The following is a 9,551-nucleotide window of genomic DNA, read 5'->3' as shown; positions in this document are numbered from 1 at the left end:
GTCAATAGGCTTGTTTGACATGAGCAAAATCTGCGCAGAACCGATCACCGGTGATCAGCGCGAGATGCATGTTGGTTAAAAATGTGTCCGAGGACAGTCCGCCTTGCTCTGATGTCATGCTGACATATGTCAAAAATCTCTCGCGATCGCAAGGCGCACATGTCGGATTCTGCAGTCGAGCACAGTTGCTCTCCACCGACTGCGCTGATCAAAAGCACGATGGGAAACGACTTGCTGACAACATGCTCATTGGTTTAAACAACTGTGATGTATTGTTCTCTTTTAAAATGTTTGATTTTAAAACTCTAATATCAGGTTTTATGTGTATATGCTATGTGTGAATATTCCCAAACTATCTGACAGTGCGATCTCTTTGGGTTATGCAATTTAATTTTTATAAAAAAATAAAATAAATAAAAACACATAATGTCTATATTAAAGAAATAAATATTGATAAACCTGTATTTGGAATGGAATTAATAACAACTACTTTGGGTGTCTTGTTCATTTTATTTATTTTCATATAAAAGCAACAGAACTTGAATTACATCCAGTTTATTAGCAACACTGTGCACGAGCGTGAATCCCGCGATATCCATCTTTGATCTCACAGGTGTCAGATCCACTGCGTGAAGAGAGAACTGTCCGGCTTGCCTGCTCTTTTTACACTCCTCCTCTCACTGCAGCCGCCTACTCTCGGCTACATTGCAGGCGAGGCAAGGCGCATCTCAAACAAGCCTATTGTCACTTCACTCTGACTTCATCACATCAGTTTTATACCTCCTCCACCTATTGGTCGAAAGTGATAATCCATTAAATCATATTCTGAATGACTTTTTTTATGATTTTTCAGAAATTTCGCCTAAAATCTTCTCTAAATGTCTTTAATTGCTCATTGTTGCAGTTGGTCTGACACTTTCAGACATGTTGGCATATCCTGTCATCTACTTGCGCTTGGCCCCGATAATTGCTGCTTGCAGCTATATTTATTAGGGGCCAAGCACCGAAGGTGCGGAGGCACCTATTGTATCTGTTCCCGTTCTTATTATTATTCTTCCTTCTTCCGACTGGGAGTCTATGGCAGCCCATAGAACCGGTTGCGGGAAAGTTGTTTTGGTTTGACATTCTGATAGAGGACAGTCCCAACATTAAATACACCAATTTTGGTGTTTCTAAGTCATTCCCTCTAGCGCCACCACCTGTCCAAAGTTTCACTATTACTTTGCTAATAACTTTTGAACCGTAAGGCCAATCAACAAAATTATTTTTTCCTCTGATTCCTGAGCTCATGGCGATTCGATTGCACCCTATGACGTCATTTTCCGTCATAAAAATATGGCCGCCATTTTTAATTTTCAAAAAAAGCTACTTTTTCGAACTCGTCCTAGACGGTTTGTCCGATTTGCACGAAAATTGAACCAGATCATCTTCAGGTAGTGCTGACAAAAAGTTATGGAATTCAAATTGATTCGTCAAACCGTTTTCGATAAACGCACGAATACATTTTACGTAGCGCTAGCAAAAACAGTCGTAAGGCCGTATCTCCGCAACGGTTTATCGTATTCAGACCAAACTTGGTACTTGTACTTACAAGCATGACCTGAGGCTACATGCTGTGTTTCGGCGCAGCGCCACCTACTGGTCCGGAGATATGAAAAATGGCTATTTTTGCTTATAACTTCTGAACAGTTTGTCCAAAAATCATAAAATTGGTCTCGTTAGATTCAGGGCAACATGCCGAGTCGAATGATATCCAATTTGACCATATCGGTCATTTTGGCTGTCGGCCATTTTGAATTTTGTGCTAAAATTCTGTATTTTATGAACGCATGAACGGATTGTTACGAAACGTGGTATGGGTCATCAGCACAATGCCCTGAATGAGCCTGAGAAGTTTCGAAACAGCGCCACCTAGTGGTGAAATTTTTTTTTTCAAATGCTTATAACTTTGGGTGTGGTCGACTTATTTTCACGAAACTCATCTTTTTAGACTCCTGAATCGTTGCCGAGTCCTACGATACCAAACATGCTAGGTTTCGCCTTACGGTTTGTGTAGCGTTGTGATTTAGCGCTTAAAAAACATTTGGCTATATCTTTGAAACCGCTAGTCCGATCGAGACGAAACCACCGTCAGAAGTTTGGAAACATAGGTCGATAGCTATATGCCAATGCCCAAATGCGAAAATATTGATGTTTAGGGGTACTAATTTCCAATCAAAGTCATGTGTCAGTCATTTTTTTCGTGTTTTTTCATATAAATGTCTATAACTCCGAAGCGAATTGAGATATTTTCACCAAAATTGACACACATATGTATGGGCTCACTCTGAGTACACGTAAAAAAAATTGTGGGACTTGGCCTCTTGGTGGCGCTATAATTGAACAAAATATGAAATTCCCATTGACTTCAATACAGTTTTGTGAAATAAAATGCTATACTAAACAAATGCATTGGTGTAATATTACGAAACTCAGATTGTGTCATCAGCACCATCCCCTGAAGGCAACCAAAATATTTCAAGACAGCGCCACCTAGTGGTCAAAAGTTATAACAAAATTTCCAAAAAGGCTAATAACTTTTGAATAAATCTGGCTATTGAAATGCCACGGGTCTTAATAGATTCCTTGGGTCAAGCCGAGAACATAGATACCAAGGTTTCCTTATTTGGCCTAGCTTCCTGTCCGCCATCTTGATTTTCAGACAAAACCTACTTTTTCGAACTCCTCCTAGACCGTTTGTCCGATTTTCACCAAAATCGAATCGTATCATCTCCAGACTGTGCTGACTAAAAGTTATGGATTTCGTGTCTATAGACGAAACCGTTTTCGTATAGCGTAGCAGCAAATATGAGGCATGATGCTAAAAGCACTATTCAGGCTTTATCTCTGCAATGCCTTGACATATTGACACCAAACTTTGTATGTGTCATTGTCACTTCACTCTGACCACATCACATCAGTTTTGTAACTGCGCCACCTATTGGTGAAAGTGATAATCCATTAAATCATATTTTGAATGACTGTTTATATGATTTTTCAGCCATTTCGCCTAAAATCCTCTTTGAATGTCTTTAATTGCTCATTGTTGCAGTTGGTCTGACACCTTCAGCCATGTTGGCATATCCTGTCATCTGCTTGCGCTTGGCCCCGATAATTGCTGCTTGCAGCTATATTTATTATTATTATTATTATTCTTCTTCCGACTGGGCGTCTATGGCAGCCCATAGAACCGATTGCGGGAAAGTTGTTTTGGTTTGACATTCTGATAGAGGACAGTCCCAACATTAAATACACCAATTTTTGTGTTTCTAAGTCATTCCCTCTAGCGCCACCACCTGTCCGAAGTTTCACTTTTATTTTGCTAATAACTTTTGAACCGTAAGGCCAATCAACAAAATTCTTTTTTCCTCTTATTTCTGAGCTCATGCCGATTCGATTGCACCCTATGACGTCATTTTCCGTCATATAAATATGGCCGCCATTTTGAATTTTCTGAAAAATATACTTTTTCGAACTCGTCCTAGACGGTTTGTCCGATTTGCACGAAAATTGAACCAGATCATCTTCAGGCAGTGCTGACCAAAAGTTATGGAATTCAAATTGATTCGTCAAACCGTTTTCGATAAACGCACGAATACATTTTACGTAGCGCTAGCAAAAACAGTCGTAAGGCTGTATCTCCGCAACGGTTTATCGTATTCAGACCAAACTTGGTACATGTACTCACAAGCATGACCTGAGGCAACATGCTGCGTTTCGGCGCAGCGCCACCTACTGGTCCGGAGATATGAAAAATGGCTATTTTTGCTTATAACTTCTGAACAATTTGTCCAAAAATCATAAAATTGGTCTCGTTAGATTCAGGGCAACATGCCGAGTCGACTGATATCCAATTTTACCATATCGGTCATTTTGGCTGTCGGCCATTTTGAATTTTGTGCTAAAATTCTGTATTTTATGAACGCATGAACGGATTGTTACGAAACGTGGTATGGATCATCAGCACAATGCCCTGAATGAGCCTGAGAAGTTTCGAAACAGCGCCACCTAGTGGTGAATTTTTTTTTTCAAACGCTTATAACTTTGGGTGTGGTCGACTTATTTTCACGAGACTAGTCTAATTAGTCTCCTGAAACCTTGCCGAGTCCTACAATACCAAACATGCTAGGTTTCGCCTTACGGTTTGTGTAGCGTTGTGATTTAGCGCTTAAAAAACATTAGGCTATATCTTCGAAACCGTTTGTCCGATCGAGACGAAACCATCGTCAGAAGTTTGGAAACATAGGTCGATAGCTATACGCCAATGCCCAAATGCGAAAATATTGATGTTTAGGGGTAGTAAAATTCAATCAAAGTCATGTGTCAGTCATTTTTTACGTGTTTTTTCATATAAATGTCTATAACTCTAAAGCGAATTGAGATATTTTCACCAAAACTGACACACATGTGCATGGGCTCACTCTGAGGACACGTAAAAAAAATTGTGGGACTGAGCCTCTTGGTGGCGCTATAACAGAACAAAACATGAAATTCCCATTGACTTCAATACAGTTTTGTGAAATAAAATGCTATTTTCATTCACAATCTACTTTTTCGAACTCCTCCCACACCGTTTGTCCGATTTTCACCAAAATCGAATCATATCATCTCCAGACTGTGCCGACTAAAAGTTATGGATTTCGTGTCGATTGACGAAACCGTTTTCGTATAGCGCAGCAGCAAAGTTGAGGCATGATGCTAAAAGCATTATTCAGGCTTTATCTCTGCAATGCCTTGACATATTGACACCAAACTTTGTATGTGTCATTGTCACTTCACTCTGACCACATCACATCAGTTTTGTAACTGCGCCACCTATTGGTCGAAAGTGATAATCCATTAAATCATATTTTTATTTACTGTTTCTATGATTTTTCAGGCATTTTGCCTAAAATCCTCTTTAATGTCTTTAATTGCTCATTGCCGCAGTTGGTCTGACACTTTCAGACATGTTGGCATGTCTTGTCGTCTTATTCTGCTTGGCCCCGGTAATTGCTGCTTGCAGCTATATTTAGGGGCCAAGCACCGAAGGTGCGGAGGCACCTATTGTATCCGTTCGCGTTCTTATTATTAGGGGCCAAGCACCGAAGGTGCGGAGGCACCTATTGTTTTCGTTCGCGTTCTTATTATTATTATTAGGGGCCAAGCACCGAAGGTGCGTAGGCACCTATTGTATCTGTTCCCGTTCCTATTATTATTATTATTCTTCCGTTTCTTCCGACTGGGAGTCTATGGCAGCCCATAGAACCGATCGCGGGAAAGTTGTAATGGTTTGACATTCTGATAGAGGACAGTCCCAACATTAAATACACCAATTTTGGTGTTTCTAAGTCATTCCCTCTAGCGCCACCACCTGTCCAAAGTTTCACTTTTATTTTGCTAATAACTTTTGAACCGTAAGGCCAATCAACAAAATTATTTTTTCCTCTTATTTCTGAGCTCATGCCGATTCGATTGCACCCTATGACGTCATTTTCCGTCATATAAATATGGCCGCCATTTTTTATTTTCTGAAAAAGCTACTTTTTCGAACTCGTCCTAGACGGTTTGTCCGATTTGCACGAAAATTGAACCAGATCATCTTCAGGCAGTGTTGACCAAAAGTTATGGAATTCAAATTGATTCGTCAAACCGTTTTCGATAAACGCACGAATACATTTTACGTAGCGCTAGCAAAAACAGTCGTAAGGCTGTATCTCCGCAAAGGTTTATCGTATTCAGACCAAACTTGGTACATGTACTCACAAGCATGACCTGAGGCTACATGCTGCGTTTCGGCGCAGCGCCACCTACTGGTCCGGAGATATGAAAAATGGCTATTTTTGCTTATAACTTCTGAACAGTTTGTCCAAAAATCATAAAATTAGTCTTTTTAGATTCAGGGCAACATGCCGAGTCGACGGATATCGAATTTTACCATATCGGCCATTTTGTCTGTCGGCCATTTTGAATTATGTGCTAAAATGCTGTATTTTAAGAACGCATGAACGGATTGTTACGAAACTTGGTATGGGTCATCAGCACGATGTCCTGAAGGAGCCTGAGAAGTTTCGGAACAGCGCCACCTAGTGTTGAATTTTTTTTTTCAAATGCTTATAACTTTGGGTCTGGTTGACTTATTTTCACGAGACTCATCAAATTTGACTCCTGAAACCTTGCCGAGTCCTACGATACCAAACATGCTAGGTTTCACCTTACGGTTTGTGTAGCGTTGTGATTTAGCGCTTAAAAAACATCTGGCTATATCTTCGAAACCGCTAGTCCGATCGAGACGAAACCACCGTCAGAAGTTTGGAAACATAGGTCGATAGCTATACGCCAATGCCCAAATGCGAAAATATTGATGTTTAGGGGTAGTAAATTCCAATCAAAGTCATGTGTCAGTCATTTTTTACGTGTTTTTTCATATAAATGTCTATAACTCCGAAGCGAATTGAGATATTTTCACCAAAATCGACACACATATGTATGGGCTCACTCTGAGGACACGTAAAAAAAATGGTGGGACTCAGCCTCTTGGTGGCGCTATAATAGAACAAAACATGCAATTCCCATTGACTTCAATACAGTTTTGTGAAATAAAATGCTATACTAAACAAATGCATTGGTGTAATATTACGAAACTCAGAATGTGCCATCAGCACCATCCCCTGAAAGTACTCAAAATATTTCGAGACAGCGCCACCTATTGGTCAAAAGTTATAACAAAATTTAGAAAACTGATAATAACTTTTGAATAAATTGGCTTATTGTAATACAACTGGTCTTAATAGATTCCTTGGGTCAAACCGAGAACATAGATACCAAATTTACCTTATTTGGCCGAACTTCCTGTCCGCCATCTTGATTTTCATTCAAAACCTACTTTTTCGAACTCCTCCTAGACCGTTTGTCCGATTTTCACCAAAATCGAATCGTATCATCTCCAGACCGTGCCGACTAAAAGTTATGGATTTCGTGTCGATTGACGAAACCGTTTTCGTATAACGCAGCAGCAAAGTTGAGGCATGATGCCAAAAGGACTATTCAGGCTTTATCTCTGCAATGCCTTGACATATTGACACCAAACTTTGAATGTCTTATTGTCACTTCACTCTGACCACATCACATCAGTTTTGTGACTGCGCCACCTATTGGTCAAAAGTGATAATCTATTAAATCATATTTTTAATTACTGTTTATATGATTTTTCAGGCATTTCGCCTAAAATCTTCTTTAAATGTCTTTAATTGCTGATTGTTGCAGTTGGTCTGACACCTTCAGCCATGTTGGCATATCCTGTCATCTGCTTGCGCTTGGCCCCGGTAATTGCTGCTTGCAGCTATATTTATTATTATTATTATTATTCTTCCTTCTTCCGACTGGGAGTCTATGGCAGCCCATAGAACCGATCGCGGGAAAGTTGTAATGGTTTGACATTCTGATAGAGGACAGTCCCAACATTAAATACACCAATTTTGGTGTGTCTAAGTCATTCCCTCTAGCGCCACCAACTGTCCAAAGTTTCACTCATGTTTATGCTAATAACTTTTGAACCACAAGGGCTAGAAACAAAATTCTTTTTTCCTCTGATTTCTGAGCTCAGGGCGATTCGATTGCACCCTATGGCGTTATTTTTCGTCATAATAATTTTTCCGCCATTTTGAATTTTCCGAAAAACCTACTTTTTCAAACTCCTCCTAGGCCGTTGCTCCAATTTCCACGAAAATTGAATCAGATCATCTTCAGACCATGCCGACAAAAAGTTATGGAATTCGTGTTGATTCATCAAACCGTTCTCGAATACCGCGCAAACAAATTTTACGTAGCGCTTGCGAAAACAGACACAAGCCAGTATCTCCTCAACACTTTATCATATTAAGACCAAACTTGGTACATCTCATCACAAGCATGACCTGAGGCAACATGCTGCGTTTCGGCACAGTGCCACCTACTGGTCCGGAGATATGAAAAATGGCTATTTTTGCTTATAACTTCTGAATGGTTTGTCCAAAAATCATAAAAGTGGTCTCGTTAGATTCAGGGCATCATGCTGAGTCGACTGATATCCAATTTTCCCCGATCAGCCATTTTGGCTGTCGGCCATTTTGAATTATGTGCTAAAATGCTGTATTTTATGAACGCGTGAACGTATCGTTACAAAACTCGGAATGGATCATCAGCACGATGCCCTGAAGGAGCCTGAGAAGTTTCGAAACAGTGCCACCTAGTGGTGAATTTTTTTTCCCAAATGCTTCCAAATGCTTATAACTTTGGGTGTGGTCGACTTATTTTCACGAGACTCATCTCACTAGAGTCCTGAATCGTTGCCGAGTCCCACGATACCAAACATGCTAGGTTTCGCCTTACGGTTTGTGTAGCGTTGTGATTTAGCGCTTAAAAAACATTTGGCTATATCTTTGAAACCGCTAGTCCGATCGAGACGAAACCACCGTCAGAAGTTTGGAAACATAGGTCGATAGCTATACGCCAATGCCCAATTGCAAAAATATTGATGTTTAGGGGTAGTAAATTCCAATCAAAGTCATGTGTCAGTCATTTTTTACGAGTTTTTTCATATAAATGTCTATAACTCCGAAGCGAATTGAGATATCTTCACCAAAATCGACACACATATGTATGGGCTCACTCTGAGGACATGTAAAAAAAATGGTGGGACTCAGCCTCTTGGTGGCGCTATAATAGAACAAAACATGAAATCCCCATTGACTTCAATACAGTTTTGTGAAATAAAATGCTATGCTAAACAAATGCATTAGTTTAATATTTCGAAACTCAAAATGTGCCATCAGCACCATCCCCTGAAGGTATCCAAAATATTTTGAGACAGTGCCACCTAGTGGTCAAAAGTTGTAACAAAATTTACAAAACTGCTAATAACTTTTGAATAAATTGGCCTATTGTAATGCAACTGGTCTTAATAGATTCCTTGGGTCAAGCCGAGAACATAGATACCAATGTTTCCTTATTTGGCCTAGCTTCCTGTCCGCCATCTTGATTTTCAGTTAAAACCTACTTTTTCGAACTCCTCCTAGACCGTTTGTCCGATTTTCACCAAAATCGAATCGTATCATCTCCAGAGTGTGCTGACTAAAAGTTATGGATTTCGTGTCTATAGACGAAACCGTTTTCGTATAGCGTAGAAGCAAAGTTGAAGCATGATGCTAAAAGCACTATTCAGGCTTTATCTCTGCAATGGCTTGACATATTGACACCAAACTTTGTATGTGTCATTGTTACTTCACTCTGACCACATCACATCAGTTTGTAACTGCGCCACCTATTGGTCGAAAGTGATAATCCATTAAATCATATTTTGAATGACTTTTTATATGATTTTTCAGCCATTTCGCCTAAAATCCTCTTTAAATGTATTTAATTGCTCATTGTTGCAGTTGGTCTGACACCTTCAGCCATGTTGGCATATCCTGTCATCTGCTTGCGCTTGGCCCCGATAATTGCTGCTTGCAGCTATATTTATTATTCTTCTTCTTCTTCTTCTTCTTCCGCTC

The sequence above is a fragment of the Rutilus rutilus genome (assembly GCF_951802725.1).
Source record: "Rutilus rutilus genome assembly, chromosome: 12".
In the NCBI taxonomy this organism is placed as follows: domain Eukaryota; kingdom Metazoa; phylum Chordata; class Actinopteri; order Cypriniformes; family Leuciscidae; genus Rutilus; species Rutilus rutilus.
The sequence above is the reverse complement of the archived record's forward strand: the minus strand, read 5'-3'. Positions refer to the sequence as shown.